The sequence below is a fragment of the Cervus canadensis genome, chromosome 2 (genome assembly GCF_019320065.1).
Source record: "Cervus canadensis isolate Bull #8, Minnesota chromosome 2, ASM1932006v1, whole genome shotgun sequence".
NCBI classification, from domain to species: domain Eukaryota; kingdom Metazoa; phylum Chordata; class Mammalia; order Artiodactyla; family Cervidae; genus Cervus; species Cervus canadensis.
The window spans coordinates 44946608-44967728 of NC_057387.1; the positions used below are offsets into that span (position 1 = coordinate 44946608).

The window sequence follows — 21121 nt, forward strand, 5'->3', positions numbered from 1 at the left end:
GTGTCTGACTCTTTGCAGCCCCAAGGACTGCAGCATGCCAGGCTTCCCTGTCCATCACCAACTCCTGGAGCCTGCTCAAACTCAGGTTCATCCAGTCGGTGATGACATCCAACCATCCTCCGTCGTTCCTTTATCCTGCCTTTGATCTTTCCCAGCATCAAAGATTTTTCCAGTGAGTCAGTTCTTCACATCAGGTAGCCAAAGTATTGGAGTTTCAGCTTTAGCATCAGTCCTTCCAATGAATATTCAGGACTGATTTCCTTTAGGATTGACAGGTTGGATCTCCTTGCAGTCCAAGGGATTCTCAAGAGTCTTCTCCAACACCACAGTTCAAAAGCATCAGTTCTTGGGTGCTCAGCTTTCTTTACAGTCCAACTCTCACATCCATACATGACTACTGGAAAAACCATAGCTTTGACTAGATGGACCTTTGTTGGCAAAGTAATGTCTCTGCCTTTTAATATGCTGTCTAGGTTGGTTATAGCTTTTCTTCCAAGGAGCAAGAGTTTTTTTAATTTCATGGCTGCTGTCACCATCTGCAGTAATTCTGGAAACCCCAAAAATAAAGTCTCTCACTGTTTCCATTGTTTTGCCATCTATTTGCCATGAAGTGATGGGATCAGATACCATGATCTTAGCTTTTTGAATGTTGAGTTTTAAGCCAACTTTTTCACTATCTTCTTTCACTTTCATCAAGAGACTCTTTAGTTCTTCTTTGCCTTCTACCATTAGGGTGGTGTCATCTGCATATCTGAGGTTATTGATATTTCTCCTGGCAATCTTGATCCCAGCATGTGCATCCTAGCCCAGCACTTCACATGATGTACTCTGCATATAAGTTAAATAAGCAGGGTGACAATACACAGCCTTGACATACTCCTTTCCCTATTTGGAACCAGTCTGTTGTTCCATGTCTGGTTCTAACTGTTGCTTCTTGACCTGCATACAGATTTCTCAGGTGGCAGGTCAGGTGGTCTGGTATTCCCATCTCTTTCAGAATTTTCTATAGTTTGCTGTGATCCACACTCAAAGGCTTTGGCATAGTCAATAAAGTAGAAGTAGATGTTTTTCTGGAGCTTTCTTGCTTTCTCTATGATCCAACGGATGTTGGCAATTTGATCTCTGGTTCTTAGGCATTAATGAAGCATGCATGCATGCTAAGTTGCCTCAGTCATGTCTGACTCTTTGTGAATCTATGGACTGTAGCCCGCCAGGCTCCTCTGTCCATGGGACTCTCCAGGCAAGAGTACTGGAGTGGGTTGCTGTGCCTTCCTCTAGAGAATCTTCCTGACCCAGGGACCGAACACTCGTCCCTTACATCTTCTGCACTGGCAGTGTGTTCTTTACCACTAGCACCACCTGGAAAGCCCCAGGCATTAATGATATGAAATAAATAAAATAAGATTCCTGTGTATGTGTTACTCATCATCTTGGAGCTATATATGCAATGTATTCCCCAGACAGTGGCCTATGGAGAAAAGTCATTGTTATAGCACCCTTTATTTTCTCACTTCAGTTCTCATGGGGCAAAGACTGGGCCTACACCAAGCCCCCTTACTCAGCCAGACAATCAGTTTGGGTGGAGTGGTTGTGGAATCTTCTTCTAGTTTTATGGTCAAGATATTGAATATTCAAATACTGTACGTGAGTTGAGAGCATAGACCCGTTCTGTTACTGAGTAGACAGCAACTGGAGCAAACCTGCTTTTCACAAACATCCCCAAACTTATTTTGGGCCACTTAGGGTGAGTTCATTAGATTAGATAAATCACAGAATGGATGACTCAGCAAGAGGTTGTTGGGACAGGTAACAAAAGACATTCATTAGGGACAAACGCAACAAACATATAAAGTGAAATGAAAGGAAACCAATCCTTAGACATAAAAAGTGAGTCTCACCGCTGACACTTGACATATCTGACAGGACTCTATCAGCAAGCTGTGATGTATTTTCTGTTGGCTGTTCCCGGTCTATTTTTCTCTCTAGACATCTTTCTTTAAAAAGAAAATCCAGATTTCTAGGGTTGGGCAGAGTGTCGGGAAGAAATGACAGGAGGCAGGCCCTGTCAAGGAAAGACATTCTCTCTGGAAGGAAGTGAGGGGCCAGAAGGGAAGGCTGGCTGCTGCAGGCAGGCTGCCTTGTCGCCCTCCATGTGTCTTTTCCCTCCCACTTCTGTGGGCACTTTCTTTCTTGGCTCAGGGAGGATTTAGGAAAGTCACGACAAAAATCCTGTCATGCGCGAGAAAAGGAGAAAAAGTTTTAGATCTCTGCCTTTTCACAAATGGAGTTTCTTGGAAACTGATGTGCAGTTTGAGATAGGAGATTTGTCTTGTTAAAGTCACTCTAATGTTCTCTCCAAGTTCCCACATGCTCTGCTTCAACTACCTTAACAAACGAAAGGCAAACCACTCCCCCCTCCCCCCACTGCCCCCGCCACCCACACGAAATCTAACTGAGTTGGCAGCCAGCATCATCTATCCCAGGGCTACTACCTCTAAGGACTGTTGATTTATCTTGGACTGATTTGAGACATTTCCCCTTTGATCTTCTCCTGGCAATGTTTTTCTTCAGTGTTTCCTCACTGCCTCCCTCAGCTCTCATTAATTAACTGCTCTTCACTCTTTGACTAGACGTCAGTCCTTGTGTTTGACTATAGTGAGTATTATGACATTTTGCAAACACGCACACACACACACATACACACACATATACACACACAACCCAGGGAGACTATCTTGGGGAACACACAGGCCAAGGAGGTTAACTCAGAAAATCCATTAAAAAAAAACCTGTTGCAGCAAGTAACCTAAAAAGAAAAGAGAGGAAACAGGCGATGATTTGGTGACATTTACTTATTCTTGATATGATATTTGAAAAGGCAAATACAGAAACTGGCACTTGCTATTTAATTGAGGTTCAGGTATTTCAAAGCTCGCTTATCTCCCCAGCCCGTCTGGTGTTTCCATGGTGTTCCTTTTCCGCTTCTATTAGTCTGGAACGTGGGTTGCAAGTTGATGAACATTTTTAATGAGTAAATCCTTTTCTACACCAAATTTTATAGATAATTAAATCTGATTTATAGGGCAGGTTTCAGCGACAGTGGAAAAAAAAAAGCAGAAAAGAAATGCAAAGAGGAGGGAGTCCAATTATTGGAGCTCTGAGTGAGACTCCGAGTGGGCTTGGCTTTGTTTGTATAACCTTCTCACCAGACACTTTGCAGAGCTTGCAGTGAGGTTTCTGGTGCAGAACAAGACTGCATGTTGGCTTTGCCATAGGTTTTTGGTTTAGTTTGCTTGGTTTTGATTTTTAGGTAAAGAAGTTCTCTAGTCCAAGAAACAGAGCCTAGTGTTTATTCACTGTTCCTCCCTTTTACTCTGAGTTATACTGAAAGAAAAGTCATTCATAAAAAGCCTTAGAGTGCACAACTAAAGAATTTGCCTTTGAAACATGTATTTGTTAAGCATCTTCTATATAGCAGACACCATTCTCAATGCTGGAGATATAGCAATCAGCAAGGTAGGCAGTTCAGGATCATTGTGATGTGAAATAGACTCAGTGGAAGATAATGTAGACAAATTATGATAATGAAGACATAAGATAATGAAGACAAATGTAGACAAGCAGTGTAATACTTATAAGGAAACTGAGGCCAGAGAGGGAAGGGAAAGTGGATTGGTCATCATCACACAGCTGGCTTATCCCTGATGGAGTTGGGTCTAGAGTTCAGGTCTCCTGGCTTCCAGGCCAGACTCTTAATGTACTGTTCCTCTCTATCACTTGTGGAATATGTTTAAAGCAATAAAACTGGCAACAGCTTATGAGTTCAAACAGCTTGCACAGTGCTAGGTAAATATATCAATTGATCTGGAAACACTATGTCAAGTAGTTGTTCAAGTTCAACCTCATTTTGAATGGCCATATATGTTTCTAACATCTCCTCTATCCCTCTATCTGTTTGTATTCATTAATGGATTGAAAAATTGGGGCTTGGTTTGAGTTATAGGTCCTGAAATATTTGGTACTGCTGAAGTTTAATCACATATAAGATTTTATCAATCATCGTTCTCTAGCTTAACTCCCCTCTAAGGGAATGTGTTCAAATAGGTTTTTAAAAGCCAAATTTACTCTCATTGGCAATCACCACTGTCATCTTCAAGAGACTACTGAGTGATACATATGTTTATACCTTATATAAAAATTTAAAAAATAATCAGTCCTCTGAAATGAGACAAATAGCATGCTGCCAAACTCTTCTCTAGTACTTAAGTTAGATTAAGACATCAGGAGGCATATACCTCTATGAGTAGCCACTATAGTAGTGAAGAGTAGCATGCGCATGCTCAGTCATGTCTAACTCTTTGTGACCCCATGGACTGTGACTTGCCAGGTTCCTCTGTCCCTGGAATTTTTCAGGCAAGAATACTGGAATGGGTTGCTGTTTGTTTCTCCAAAGGACCTTCCCAACCCATGGATAGAAGCAGCATCTCTGGTGTCTCTTTCATTGGGAAGTGGATTCTTTACCACTGTGCCACCTGGGAAACTCAAGTGTGTGGGTAGCCTGCTTGCACCTTTTTTCCCTTTCAATTTTTTTTCTGATTAGAATAGTAATATGAAGTTGTAACTAATTAGAATGTAACAGAAAATATATCATATAGAAAATAAAGCTCCGTCCCCATAGAGCTTCCCAGGTGGCGCTAGTGGTAAAGAACCCACTTCCTGATGCAGGAGACTTAAGGGATGTGGGTTCAACCCCTGGGTCAGCAAGAATCCCTGGAGGAGGGCATGGCAACCCACTCCAGTATTCTTGCCCGGAGAATTCCATGGACAGAGAAGCCTGGAGGGCTACAGTCGTAGAGTCGCAAAGAGTTGGACACGACTGAATCAACTGAACAGGCATCCCTGGAAAGAACTACTAACATGATGATACATACTGTTCTGGACTTCTTATGTATATACCAACATGGGAACACATGCATGTGCTGCAATATTTCAGTCACTTAATCTTGTAGTTTGGTTGGTTGTGCAAGTCCAGACATTCAAATTCATGTCTATATTTTTCAACAGCTAAATAGTATTTGCTGTAAGGTTGGACAATGTTTTATTCATTACCAATTTATACTTAATTAATATTTGGGTTATTAACTACTACTATCTATCAAAATGAGTGCTACAAAGTTCATTTTTGTATATATTTATTTGTGAACCATGCTTATTAACCTAGAATTCCTTGTTTTGCTTTTGGACATAAAAGCCAAAGCACAGTGTCTGATACACACACACACACACATAATGCATTATATTAACATAATTCATATTATAGTATATATAAGTTAATAATAATAAATTATAATTTTATAGTTATATTTTAAAATATTCATTATATTTATTGTTAATATATATTAATACATATCTTATGTATGTATGCACAAATTTAATCTCATAGTCAAAGAACTCTATCCTGTAACTTTGAAGGTAGTTAGCAAACCCAAAAAAATTCCCAAATTATCTACTGTTCTTCCTCAACAAATCATGCAATTGTAAAAGGAATAAATCCACATTCTATACCACTTGGCTGGGCTCTGTTGTTTAAAGATGGTAAGTGAGATGGTGCTTCTTAACAAAACAGATTTAAAATGCAGTGTAGATTAAGAAAAATTCTTCATAAATCAAGCTGCTACTACTCTAAGTCAGTTAAACCAGTCTCCCTCAAGGAAAAACCTAAGGACCCAAATTCCTCTATTAGAAGGATTTATTAAAATGTCTCTGTGGTTTATTGATTTCTTTAGTTCTGTTCCTTTAAGAAAATGGAGATTGCAGAGCTGAGACTGATACCAAATGCTTGGAAATCACCCTTATAATTGTATTTAGAGACAATAAAAGTAGCGTGTCAATATGAAGGAGTTAGAAACGTTTCTTTGAGACTACTTCTCATTCTAACTAGATATGCCTGTTACTTCCACCTGCCATCCTCATGTTAGCCCTCATTAAGGATTAATTTTTAAGTCTGTGAGAAAAGAAAGCTTGGGATAAAACTTTAGCAAATTGTTCCTTATATCCTTCTTACTGCTGGTATCCTGCCACTGTAATGCTAGCTTTTGCCTTGGTTTTGGCTTCTTTGCTTTGATCTCTTGGCCTGGAACAATGAGACTTTGAAGTTCTGTCTTTGCTCTTTGCTGTGATGCAAGTCTGAACTTCAGCACAGCCTTCTCTGTGCCCCAACTCTGAACTCTTTCCTAGTTCCACTTTGTCAAACACAGACTTCAAAGCATAAAACCATCTGCAGGAAACCTTAAAGATAGTTGATATAAGACCCTTATTTAAGAGATGAGGAAACAAAGCCGAGAGAGGTTAAATGAATTGTCTAGAGTCTCTCGGCAAATAAGGATTAGAACCAGAATTCATACCACCTGATTCTCAGCACTGTGTCATTTCAGCACACCTGTCAGCCTCTCAGGGTTTCATGCCCTCCTCAAGGAGAGGTTGGCCACTGTCAGCCTACATCCCTCATAGACTTGGCCCCCGATTTTGGCATTCACACCAAGAATTATTGCTGCTTATATTATCTGACCAAGAATTAGTGATTACTCCTTACTGTGGATTGAAGTGGACATTAACAATGGGTTTTCAAGGTATCTATTTAAGTGTCAGCATTGGTCCTGTGAGTAAAATGTTTCTGATCCTCTGACTGATGACCGCTATGTCTTTGGGGCTTTAAAGATCTCATGGAAAGATAAGCCCTGGACATTCTTTTCTGTTTTAATATCTGTATGAATACCTTACACCCTTAATTCAGCTAACCAGAAAACACTGTATATTTTTACAGGAGTTAGTCTCAAATTAACATCTTTAATGAAATGCTTTTTTTTAAAAATGCTCAAGATGTGAAAGCACAATACCATGCATGGGGTGGCAATAGCATGGCATTTACTGTTAGATGAATAACGCTTTGATGCCAACTCTCACCACTTGCTAGCTGCATGACCTCAGGGTACTCCACATAAGTAAATAAAGCTCAGTTTTCTCAACAGTAAAATCAGGATTATGATACCTGTTCTGAAAGGCTGCAATGGGAATTGAATGATACATGAGTTAATTCAGGGCCTATATGGAGCATGGCTTCGCTGGTGGCTCAGTGGTAAAGAATCTGTCTGCCAACGCAGGAGATGCAGATTTGATCTCTGGGTCAGGAAGATTCCCCTGGAGCAGGAAATGGCACCCCACTCCAGTATTCTTGCCTGGGAAATCCCAGCGGCAGAAGAGCCTGGCTACAGCCCATGGGGCCACAAAAGACTCAGGCACGACTTAGTGACTAAACAACAACAAATATGGAGGGAGGCCCCTTTGGCGTCCCCTATAAGCTGTACTCTGCTTTCTTTCCCACCCTCCTCTCTCCACTTTTGCCACCCAGAGGCCCCTGCTCCAAGAGAAGGAGTAGGAGAGAGTTGTTCAAGACTAAAGATATCAATTTTAGTTTTTCTTCTTTTTTTGAAATCGAGAATTTTTGCTGAAGGTGTTGCATTATAAATGGACTTCTCAAAAACCACTTATATCAGTAGTCTGATAATTTATTCCTTGATGAGAAATATTTTAGTCTATTAGCAAGAAGAAAGATTAACTGCACATTAATCAAAAACTTCATGATGATTAGAAGTGTGCATACATCACAGAAACGGCCAGGGAAGTGTACCATCATAACTGGAAAAGTGCGTTTTGTGTCTTGACGGCAGTTTCAGACGACTGCAGAGGAAACTGGGTACTCAGTTAACTGGGCAACCTGACAATGTTTTTTAAAACTCATATATGGTCATTTTTTAAAAAAGAGAAGCTTGATTTTATGATTTTCTTTTACGTACACCCTTTCTTCTCCTAGGCAATTAATACCTTCCTGGTCCTCTGCCTGGAAACAGTAGGAGAAAGTGAATTTCTATTTAAATGTGTGTTTCTAAATTAGCAATCATCTCGGTGACGTGCCACGCTTAGTCAGTGTAGTTTATGTTGTGGTTATTGTCTGTTTTCTAAAAATAGCTAGAGAAGGCTATGTGTATCTTAGTAATTCCCTGGAAGCTGAACCAGAGCATGACAGAGGCCATCACTTGGGAGCCATTTGGGGGTTCCTGCCATTGCAGCAGCAGCCATTGTTTCTGGCATGAGGCAAGGAGTAGGTCTTATTGAAAGAAAGTGATTCTGACTCCAGTTGGAAATTCTCCTCTGGCTAACATAAGTATCTACTCAAAAGCTTTGGTTACAAAGTCTAGTTAGATTTAGGATTATCACTACCAAAAAACTCCCATCTTTGAAAGCTGTGAAGGGAAGACCCATCAAAAACTCTGTAGTCACAAACATAAAGAAGGCTTCACAGGGTGTAAATTCACTGTCAGAGGTGGAGAGCTGTTATTTAGCTATATACTACTATGCCATTATATCAGCATATAATGGGACAGAGTGATTCAGGAAATGGTGACGCTGGGTTGGAGAGTCTGTGTTTGTGTGTGTATGTGTGTGTGTGTGTGTGTGTGTGTGCACGCATATGTGTTTACTAAGGTCCACTAAACTCTCAACCATCCATCAACAGCATTCTCCTCCTTTATTTTTGCTTTTTCCCAAGGCTCCCTGCTACACTGAATGTATATGGAGTAACTTTAGAGATGCAGCAGTGTATCAGGAAACTGGGAAGTATAAGTTGTGAGTCTCCTAGGAGAGTTGTATTGGGTTTTATAACCCATTTGGAAATGTAACCACAATTTCATTTCATCCCGGAGACCCCCGTGGAGCAGTAACAGGAGAGATGAGGATGATTCACCTAATTTCTTTAATGTAAATTTAAAATTTCTCCTGACAGTTTATGCTGGAAGACAGGGGCTTGAATGTATCATCCTGGAGAATTTTTGCTGTTGCCCAGAAATGTGGGGCTAGAGCGAGCAGATGCTTGGAAATGCCGTTGACATTTCCAAGTTTTTATAGCCCTGGTACATAGCCCGCTAACTCCAGCATGCTTCACACATGGAGAAGGATCATCTGTCATTTTGATGCCAAAGTGATGCTCACAACTCTAAATGAAATGGATTGCTTCTTTCTACCTCCTGCTTGGATAAAGTAGAGGCATTTCAAGCATTTATTGGTCACCTTGGGTATGCCTGAATGGCAGAGAGGCATCAGTATTTGCTCTGTGGCAGTGGAAATGAGGGTCTCCAGGCTGCTCATGACGGCAAAAAGTACAAGTTTCTGCCATGCTCAATTGGGCATGATTTATTTGGCAGAAATGACTTTACAGAGAAACATACAAATAAGAGTCATTAAAAGTTCATTTAATTCTGAAACAATTAACATTGAAATAGCTGGTGCACAGACACACCGTTCTTTGTATTTAAATAACAGTATTTACCTGGATAACTAAGCAACTTGCCAGCACTGAAAAGCTGGACAACTTCCCAGACAGTAGATATTTTGCATTTTGAGTTGTAGACATTACAATCAGCAAACCTCTATGGCAGGTCTCCCTGCTTTCAGGGAATTATTTCTTTATGTAATACTCAATGTGTGAATATTAATAAGGAATAGACTGAGGTCAAGATTGCTTTATATTTCTACTGGATAAATGACAGTAGCCAGGGACCTGGTTAGAATCAAGCTTCTTCTTCTCTGGAAACCTAAAGATAATGACAAGATCAATCAATATTTACCAAGCATCCACTCTGACCACAGGTATACTGGAAGTGTTGTTACTATCTATGAACTGTATGTCTGATGGGTTCCATAACTATAACTTATCTGTCAAAGGCATGTAAGATGATCCTTCCAGGGCAAATTTTCTTTCCAGTGCCTATGCATGCGTGCCTGATAAGTTGCTTCAGTTGCATCTGATTCTGCGCGAGCAGGCTCTAGGCAAGAATACTGGATTGGGTTGCCATGCCCTCCTCCAGGGGATCTTCCTGACCCAGAGATTGAATCTGTGTCTCTTACATCTCCTGCATTGGGAGGCGGGTTCTTTTCCACGAGTGCCACCTGGGAAGCTCTTCTAGTGCCAATCAGAAGTCGTCATCTTAAGCCTTGGACCTATGGATTTGTTGAGCAGGTGGCCCTGGGACACATCCTATAGACAGCTAGGCAGATCTCCACTGGGAGGCTGGAGTCTGGGCCAGACAAAATTTGGCGCAATCCAGCAGTCCCAGAAGCTGCCTGTCCTCCTACTATCACCCTCCTTGTAACCTTCCAACCACCCACTTCACTAGGGAACTGTCTGGTGGGCTCATTTGCCTTGAACTGGAGAGCTAAGCTACTTGGCTTCCACCTGGAAGATGGATTCCATTTTCAATCTTTGGACAGGTAGAATTGAGAGGAAGGCAGCGATTCAGTGGTTCATCCCTAGGCCAGGCTTGTTGACTTTCCATCCAACCATCACCTTCTTTGTGAAGAAAATTCTATCTTGAATCTCAATTCCAGTAACTGGGATAAATCCTTGGTACCCCCATGTTTCTGCCTCTGCCTAGAGTCCTGTATCCTCCACTGCTATGATCCTGTCCTGCCACCTGAGTGACTTAATGAACTTTTTATGAACCTGAACTTTTAGTGTTTGTGGTTGGCTCCTCTTACCTGTTGCCAGATTTCCCCGATATTGACTTGCCTGCTGCCAACCCAGCTCCTGATGCTGCATTTGCCTTCCTTGCCAGCACACCTGTTGCTCACTCCTGATGTTCCCCTGATGCACATTCGCCATCTGCCTAGACTTTCTCCTGTCTATTTCCTGTTGCTGGGGATGTGTCCTGCCCTCTGTCTGAAACTATGCTTAGAACATAGTTTGCTACCAATGAATATGCAAAACATTCAAAACCAAGATAGATATTTAATTTGTCTTTTTCTCTACCAAGCCCTGGCTATGGAATATATTGCTTATGAAACATTGCAATACTGAGAATATTTGTATAAAAAGCTCAAGCTTGTGAAATGATGGCCCTGAACGAATAAAATAGCATCTGTATCCAAAAAAGTGAGTGTGGATTAAAGTTCTGGAAATGGGACGTAAACTATATCAAATATAAATAATTTTAATATTTCTAAGGATGTGTGCTGATGGACTTTATACCAGAGCCAGATGATAGCTGCCTTTCAACATGCCAAGGGATATTTATTTATTTATTTTTTGGGGGGGATATTTATTAAGTGACAGGAAAACTTGAAATGGAGATGTGAATACTCCTGCTGGGGGCAGAGGGGAGAAAATGGAATACCTGGTTGGTCAGGTGTCAGGGGGTTGCTGAAACAGAGGCAGAAGGGAACGTGCACTTTCAGGGAACCTGTGTGATGACAGAAAGAAGTGAGAAAGAGGCTTAAAAGAGCAGAGATGAATGGAGGTTAAGGGCCTAAAAAATAGCAATTTGAAAAGGATTAGGACGAAGGAAAGGAGAGATAAATAGAAAAGAAATAAGGTTAGGTGGTGATAGGGAGGGCAGGAGGTCAGGGTGTAGGATGGGAGGAGAGACAACAGAGGCAAGAAGAGCTGATCATATTCGAATTCAGTTTAAGGAGACTGAGTAACACATGAAACTACAGAGTTAAAAGAAACATTCAGTGGGCTGAACCAGGAAGGTCTCCAGTTAAGTACACGAAGCAACCATCCTCACATAGGCTCTCCCAAAGTCAAAAGAGTCTGGGCCCAGACAGGAAAAGATGTCTCTAGTCATAGATCTTGGGATATGGAGGAGGGGCCTTGACAAGTGCCTGGCAGAGACACCAGGGAAGAGCTAAAGGAAACCCAAGACTAGGTCTTAGAAGGAGCAGTAAGAACACACACCAGGGACAGACTTGAATTCAAACTCATGCCAGGGGAACCAAGAAAAGGAACCCCTTAATTGTAACTGATCCTTGATATCTACTGATCTGTGTCTCAGAAGTCCCTCCTGCAGGAGGGCCCTTCATCAGCTATATGTGTATTACATCAGATGGCGGCAGAGCTGAGCAAAGGGGTCCCTAGTGGGCTGTAGGCGCAAGGCTTTGGTTTGAACTCTGGTTCTACCACTTATGGGCTATGTAAGCTTGAACAAGTTATTTAATCTCTGCATACACCAGTTTCTTCATCTGTATAACAGCAACAATAATAGAATCTACTTCTCTAAGTTTCTATGAGAATTAAATGAGATAATGTTCTTATTGATATTAAAAGTCTCTGTTAGCATAAGAAAGGAGAGTGTGTTTCCCTGCTTTCAGTCACCTCTGGATGTTCTGCACATAACTAAAGAGAGAGCAATAATAACTAATGGGGTTAGTAACTAGGTATGGTGCCAGATGGGAACCAGACCGATTGTGGTGATCATTTCGCAGGGTATACAAATATGATTAAGTAGTATACCTGAAATAAAATAATGCTATATGTCAACTAAACATCAAAACAAACAAATAAACAAAAAAATCCCCCCAAACAAGCAAACAACAAACAGCACCAGTGAGGACTGTAACTGGAGGAGCCTTTTGTTTGCATTCTATCCTTCGCTTGGAGTGGGGTGTATGTGGCGGTCTATTTCATGGCAGGGCACAAAGAAATCACTCCCTTCCCCATGAGGGAGCCACAGCCCAGCTAAGCCTTTGAGATTGTATGATTTTGATTTCTTTTTGGACTCCCAAACAGCATAGTTGGTCAAGGTCTTCATATACTATTTTAGCACTCATTCAACTTGTTGAATACAACAAATTGTGAAAGAGTTTAAAGTATGAGTCATATTTAACACTACATCCAGCAAACACATTCCATTTGAAAATAAACTAGAATGTTCATGGGTTGAATTCTGCAAAGGTAATTTCATGTCAATGAGAAGTGAAATAATAGAAGATGCCGAAAGAAATGTGAGGCTGTCATACACTTGAGGTGCTAAGGCAATTGACTAATGGGAGCTAGGCCATTTGAAATATTCAGCCTTGGGTATATTTTAGAGTTATGGATCTATTTATAAGATTGTCATATATCATTTAGTTTGTTCCCTTCACAATGCAAAAGCCTTTTACAGAGAATGAAGCCAAAGAATTGTTGGGCAGCAACAATTCAGCATTTTGACCAGCTGTCGTACCTGTCCAAAATAATTAGGTCGACTTCTATCAGATGAGAAAATTGCTTCCTTGGTGTAAGTTAAGCACAACTTGGAAGGGGTGCTAATCTTTCAAAGTTTTGAATCTGTTAACTCATTTCTTTGCTTAATGTAGTCAAAAGTATCTGTGTTCCTTTCAAAGAGTCTGTTTGTAATTGTTTCAAGAACCTCTTTTTGGACTATATAATTAAATATTAAAAAATATTTCCTTAGGACAAAAAGAATCTTAGTGAATGATTTTAGGATGGACCCATGGAGAGTATCTTGGTGTTGACAAATTCTTGCAGCCAGGCTATTCTAGAGGTTGCAAATGCTTTGGATGCAGCTTCTTGTGGCAGAGCTTAGTTCCTCAACAGAGAGGGTTCAAACCCCTCTTTCAGAGTTGATGTAAGATTTCTCTCTCAAGGAGCTATGCAGCATATCCAGCCTGTAGCTTCTGGGAATACCATCAGTGTAATGATTACAATCTTGAGAAGTGCATGGTGGCCTCCACATCCTGGCAAAAAGCCTCATGTTGATATCTTTACCGACTGACACAGACGAGCTGGTATTGACTGCTATCTGGCCCTCTTGGGCCACTTTCTCATTCTGTGAAAAATGCTGCAGTATCCTCAAATATCTTCCCATGAACCCCCTGAAACTTTCCATGAATTCTCAGACTTTGTCATGACTGTGACATAAACTCTCCAGTATCAAATGATGATCGCTATGCCCTTTAGTAAAATTAATTTTGAAGTTTTATGAATATTCTTTTATGATAGTGCTACCTTTTATATTCTAAACATCAGTGAGTGCTCGCTTCGGCAGCACATATACTAAAATTGGAACAATACAGAGAAGATTAGCATGGCCCCTGCGCAAGGATGACATGCAAATTCGTGAAGCTTTCCATATTTTTCTAAGAGAACAGCATTGAAACATGTACATTATCAAGTGTGAAACAGATCTCCAGTCCAGGTTGGATGCATGAGACAAGTGCTCAGGGCTGGTGCACTGGGAAGACCCAGAGGGATGGGATGGGAGGTGGGAGGGGGAATCAGGATGGGGAACACATGTAAATCCATGGCTGATTCATGTCAATGTATGGCAAAAACTACTACAATGATGTAAAGTAATTAGCCTCCAACTAATAAAAATAAATGAATAAATAAATAAATAAACTTACCCAAATAAAACAAACAAACAAAAAAATCAGTGATATTATGAATGTAAGTGTAGGTTCAAAAGCATGCATTCTGGTAATAGTAGGGTTCATAGACTTTTGCAATATGGACAGAAATATATTTGCTTCTCTGTATTTTCAGTTTCAATAACAGCTTGAGTGCATGCATGAAACTTTCTTCTCTAATTGCTCTCACAATTCAACCTAAGAAATTGAAATGATCAAAAAATAAAATATAATGAACAAAAAGCAGGGAAAATCTACAACAAAATGGAAAATTTGGGAGCATTACCATTTTCCTGACTGCCATTTTGACTGAATTAACTATAATACAGATGGAATAAAATTGAAAGAAATCACTGCAGCTTGGTATACACTCTTTCCCTAACACAGTAGTAAAAACATAGCAGGAAAAGAACGAAGTAGCTGGTAGAACCCAACTGACACCTACTAAATGCAATGGCTTAAGACTAAGTATTAAAAAAAACTAAGATCATGGCATCCGGTCCCATTATTGCATGGCAAATAGAAGGAGAAAGGTGGAACTAGTGACAGCTTTCCCCTTCTTGGCTCCAAAATCACTGCAGACAGTGACTACAGCCATGAAATCAGAAGATGCTTGCTTCTTGGCAGGAAAGCGATGACAAATCTAGACTGTAGGTTGAAAAGCAGAGACATTACTCTGCCAACAAAGGTCTATATAGTCAAGGCTATGGTATTCCCAGTGGTCATGTATGGCTGTGGGAGTTGTATCAAAGAATTGATTGTCTTCACACTGTGGTGCTGGAGAAGACTCCTGAAAGTCCCTTGGACACCATGGAGATCAAACCGGTCAATCTTAAGGGAGATCAATCCTGAATATTCACTGGAAGGACTGATGCTGAAGCTGAAGCTCCAGTATTTTGGTCATCCGGTGAACACAGATGACTCATTGGAAAAGTCCCTGATGCTGGGAAAGATTGAGGGCAGAAGGAGAAGACAGCGTCAGAGGATGAGATGGCTGGACAGCACCACCGATGCAATGAACATGAACTTGGACAAACTCCAGGAGATGGTGAGGGACAGGAAAGCCTGGTGTGCTACAGTCCACGGGGTTACAGAGTTGGACACGACTGGGTGACTGAACAATAACAAATGCAATGGGCCATAGGACAGACAAGAGTATTCTCCTTAGAATTTCTTTTTCTTTGAAGACTGATACACTGAGTTGTGGCTTCACTGGGAGGTTGTGAAGTTTATGCAAACAGGCACACTATAGAAAATGCAGTAGTAAAATATTGTACTAGAATATTAAATAGGATTTTAGCTGAATACAAGTGGTTATTTTCCCTGACCAGGGGGCAGCACCAGAAAAGAGGCCTAGACAGGCACACAAGGTAAACAGTGTGGAGAAGAGGACATTAGAAAGTTGGGGATAACTGTGGCCACTCCCTTCAATATATGCTTGGAGACCATGACGTGGCCTTCCCAGGACTTGGGCTCTTTTCCCCCGTCCCTCAAGTTGGTTGGGTCTTGTACACAGTGCATTTATCTGCCATTCTAAATGAGGTCTGGACAATGGTTTCTCACCAGGAAGGTAAAATGAGGTTGGGAGTAATGTACTTTTGTGCTTCTAAGCAAATGTGAGGCCAGGAGATCCAAATTTTCAAAGATAAATAATAACAAGGAGCAACAAAAAAGATTTTTCAACCTAAAGGAACAAGGAAAATAGGGTAATTTAGAGTAGGAAGACATCATTTAAAAACAAGATTTTTGAAATGAAGCAGAAGTAAATTTACACTATCTACTTTGTGCACCCCATCAAATTCCAGAATACATGGACTTCAGGATGAGATGAAAGATGAAATGAGAGAAAAGAGAGAGAGGATACGAACTGTATTATATGCACAAACAGAAAGATGAGGAAATAATGTAATAGTTCTGTAATCAAAGAGGCAAAATATGTATTAGAAGCAGGCAAAATCAGAACTGAATAAAATCAAGTCAGATATGGAAGGAAATTAAGGATAGTTTACAAAATTAAGAAGAAAGGAAAAAATTTAGGAGACTCGTGAAACTCAGTGAGGAAATCCAATAAACAGACATTGTATGTTTCTGAAAAAGAGAGAAACAAAGCAAAAAGAAGACTCAATCAAGTTATTTCTTGATTGCAGAAGAGAAATACCTATTTGAGATTTCAGAAGGAAATTAGTGGATTCAAAGACCTTACCATGTGCCCAGAAAAACTAATAGGAGAGAACAGCTAGACACATTATAGGAACATCTATGAATTTCACAGATTGACAAATAATTTTCATAATCATCTTTACAGATTCTTATAAAAGAATGAAAGTCAAGGCGTCTCTGAGCTTCCTTTGACAACTCTAAAAGTCATAACAGCGATAACGGTGATGATGATGAGTGACAAAAATAATAACAAAGGCTTCCTGAGCATTTTAATGCATCAGGTATTATTCTATATGCTCTTACAAGATAGGTAATTCAAACCTCACAACCAGTTTAAAGCTTAAGTGTTTATAATCTCTTCATTTGGTAGAATAATATTTTTAATATGGGCTTCTTAGGTGGTACTAGTGGTAAGGAGCCCACCTGCCAATGCAGGAGATGTAAGTGATGTGGGTTTGATCCCTGGTTCAGAAGATACCTTGGAGGAGGGCATGACAACCCACTCCAGTATTTTTGCCTGGAGAATCCAATGGACAGAGGAGCCTGGCAGGCTACGGTCCATAGTGTTGCAAAGAGTTGGACAAGACTGAAGTGACTTAGCACACAGCACATTTTTAATATGCCTAAAAAAATAGAAAATTAAAAAATAATAATAGAAAACAAAATACAGTACAAAGAATCATAAAAGGTACAAAATATAAGATGGTGGCTTAATTAAGACTGCTGCTGCTGCTGCTAAGTCGCTTCAGTCGTGTCTGTGCGACCCTATAGATGGCAGCCCACCAGCCAGATTAATTATGATAATAGATACAATTAAGTTAAATTCCCCTATTAAAAAATGACTCACATTGAGTAAACTAAATATTACCAAAAATCAAACACAATTCTATGCTGTCGATAAATTCTATGCTTCTATGCTTTCCTCCTGCCTCAAGTAACTTAGAACATTTGAAAGCAACAGGATATGCAAAAGTATTTAAAGCAAATGAAAATGTAAATAAGAAGAGAAACACTGTTAATAAAATAGATTTTAACAAAAAAGATCTTTAAATGAATAAAGAGGCTAACTTCAAATAAAAAAAGTTATCAGTGTCTTAAAGCTGAGCACTATACAATCACTGTGGGAAATAGAAATATCCCTCTATACTTCAAAGATTAATAGCAAGAAACAAATAAGGATCTAACAGATTTAGATGGTTTTGAAACAGATTTAACACTTTTAACTAATACTCTTTTTCTTAAGTCAGAGATAATATATTTTATTCAGGCATGCAATAAATATTTTTTAAAACTTCAAAATATATGACATTAAAAAAACTCCTTAAATATATAAATGCAAAATAGCAAAAAGTATGCAGGGCTCATTATTTGAACACAGTACAAGAAAATATATCTTAAAACTCCCTTATTCCAGCTGTTCATTAATTCAACAATCACCACAATTTCCCTAAATAATTATTGGATTAAAGCAGGATTCAAAACTGCAGTTTCAATGATAAGAAAATAGGGAAACTGAGAATAGCACATATCAAAACGTGAAGGATCCAGTCAAAATTGTAATCACAGGCAAAATCAATATACTTTAATGATTTATGTAAGAAATGTATTTTAATATGTTACAGCATAGCAATAAAACTTAGGGGAAAATTTATGAATCATTCCATTAAATACAGCAAAGATGTCTGATATTATTGCTATTATTCAATATTCTTGAAGAGTTTCTAGCCAATGCAAAGAAAAAGAATTCAGATAAATAAATATTATAAGAGATTTACATGATGTGAATTTTCTAAGTGGGAAATCCCACAAAATCAACATAAAATGAATAAAATAGAATTCAATAAAAAGGTGAAATGCAAATAAAGTATAGAAAAATTAATAATATATCTATATATTATCAATAATCAGAATGAAATAGAAATGAAGCACTAGTCATTTTAGAAATATAAAATTTATATAAGTTCTTGAATGAACTTAATAAGAAAGAAACTAATTAAACTTGTTTTTAACTTTTTATGAAAGAATCATTATAAAGCCATAGTTATAAATTCTGTCACCAAAAAATGAGATAAACAGAAAAGTCTAGAGATCTCAAAAGCAGACTCGTGTTTATGTGGAAAATGAACATACAATAGAAGGAGCCCAAGGTATTAATAGAAAAGAGACAGATTGTTTAGTAGATGGTGTTGAGAAAAATGTCTTACTATATAAAAAAATAAAATATGAGGCATAGAGAAAGATTCCAGATGGATAAGGTATCTAAATTTGAAGGTAAAACCATAAAGCTAATAAAAAAATAACAGAAGAATATCTTGGTACCCTAATTGTGGAAAAGTACATTTCAGGATCATGAAGTAGAAAATTGCTTGACTTGATTACATCATACTAAAGATTTTTATTCAATGTTGGACTGCATTAGGACCAATATCTAGACTACACATGAGCTTTACACGAACAAATAAGAAGCAGATATGAACCCCAATAGAAAAATGATCCCAGAGTATATGTAGAGGCAGTTAATCAAAGAGAATACCTAAGGGACTGATAACTTTACAAAGTGATACTCAAAATCATTACTAATTAGATGAATGCAAATTAAAATAACAATGAATATCCCTAAAGATCTGTCAGATAGATAAAATATTAGCTGATACTGCTAAGTATTGGTAGGTGGAGGGAACATAGGAATAGTCAGGCACTGCTGGTTGGAATATAGAATAAAATAGACAACCTGTAGCAAACTGGCAATAGCTAACCAAATTAAATAAGCTATGCCATATGACAAGTGATTCCTCTCCTTATAAAACCATAAATGGAAGTGAATGAGAATGTTCCTTGAAGCATTGTTTGTGTTGGCAGAAAGTTGGAGGCAATCCAGCTATTCTTTGCTGGTGGAATAAATATATAAATATTGTGAATGCATGCTATGGAAATCCATACTGGTTAAGACTAATGAGCAACATTTAGATGTATACTTAGAGGAACATGGCTAAAATTTAAAAACCTTAGGTGGAATAAAAAAGGCAAGAAACAATAAAATCTACAACACACAGTAACATTTGCATAAATTAGCAATTCATGTACACAAATACACATTTTACAGAAACACACAGAGGACTTGAAAAGATATAAAAGCAAATGAAAATTGTTACATTTGAGGTAAGAATTTTATTCTTTTTCTTTAGGCAAGGTAAGAATTTGAGGCAAGGTAAGAAATGGGAGTGGGAAATAGAGGTCAAAAGGAATAAATAAATAGATTCTTACAAAGTAGTGTAAAAGAATTAAAAAGAGGAAGGGAAGAAAGGAAGAAAAGGAAATAGTAAGCTTAATATACAATAGGATGTTTTTTGAAGGACTAAAAGGATGTTACTAAAAGAAAATGCATGCCATATTCTCAGATTTGAAAGCTCAGAATTATAGCTATGTCAATATTCATAAAATAGCCTTAAATGTCATTCAATTCCAATAAGAACTTTTTGGATATTGCTTTTGTGACTAAATGAGGTGATTAGGTGCTGGATGCCTTCATTTTTAACTCCCTTACTCTTCTCCTACTGCTCTGTATCCTGCAGGTATGACTTTAAAAGGCTGCATTACAGGCTTCTCTTACCTTCTGGTTTCAAGTTGAGTTTGCCTGGCAATAGATCAAGGGCAGAAGGTGGCTTATTGGTGGGGAGTAGTGTTTCTTTTGACCCATGCCTCTTTGCTCCAGATCCCTGTGAATCAGATGAGGAGATGTCAAGGAGATCTTGACACAGCTCTCTGAACCCTTAGACCTAAGGGTGATAATGGTTTTTGACTGTAACTAACTCCAAGATGATGCACTATTTATAGTTGCATAAGAACAACCACAAAAATTTTGCAAAAGATTAACAAGGAGGAACTTGTACTATTAGATAAGCTTTGTTGTTCAGTCCAGTCATATCTGACTCTTTGCAATCCCAGGAACTGCAGCAGTCCAGGCTTCCCTGTCCTTCACCATCTCTTGGAGTTTGTATCCAAAACTACAGCAATTAAAACAAAGTAATTGTAGTACAAGGATATGCTAACTATGGGAAAGCCCTGGTATACAACCCTAGATATCTGTGCTCTTATTTGTGTTGTATAAGTATGATTAAAGGTAATATATCAATAGTTTGGGGAAATTTAGCTATTTTACAGCTAGAAAGTTAAATTCTTATGTCACAGTCCACACTGAGAAAAATTCAAGTTGGATAAAACAGAGAAATCTAAAAAGAAAGATATACTTAAGCATAAAAATGAAGATAGAAACTATGACAGTGACAGATTTGATTATACAAAATGTATAAAAATAAACTGTTAATATGTTAATTTATAGAAGTGAAGTTAAAAACAAAATGTCAAATAAAAATACATTTACAAGCACATATACTATGTGATTCATAGTAAATGTGAATATTTCCCTTAGTAAACATGTCACCAAACAAGTTCCTTAAATTTCAGTGATGGGCCAACTGGTACCTTTGCCATAAAAGATGATGTTTTCATAAGGCTGATTATTTTACTGGAGATTTTAAGTATCTGATTGATAGTAGTGGGAAAAGTTCACATTTGAAACTTTCTAATTAGACTATGAAGGGGTTCAGAATGAGCGTCCCAAGATATGCCCCTTTGGCATGTGGACTGTGTTGAGCTGATGACCCAGCAGACTCAAGAAAAACTTTTACTTCTCCTTTAACTATCTAAAAGAATTTAGATA

At 38.7% G+C, this 21121-nt stretch overlaps 1 non-coding gene across 1 annotated transcript; it reads left to right on the forward strand.

The window, feature by feature from the left end:
• Window positions 1–13864: 13864 nt before the first annotated feature.
• Window positions 13865–13971, forward strand: LOC122437420. Its single transcript, XR_006268249.1, has one exon. It is a non-coding gene; the product is annotated as a U6 spliceosomal RNA (small nuclear RNA).
• Window positions 13972–21121: the final 7150 nt, after the last annotated feature.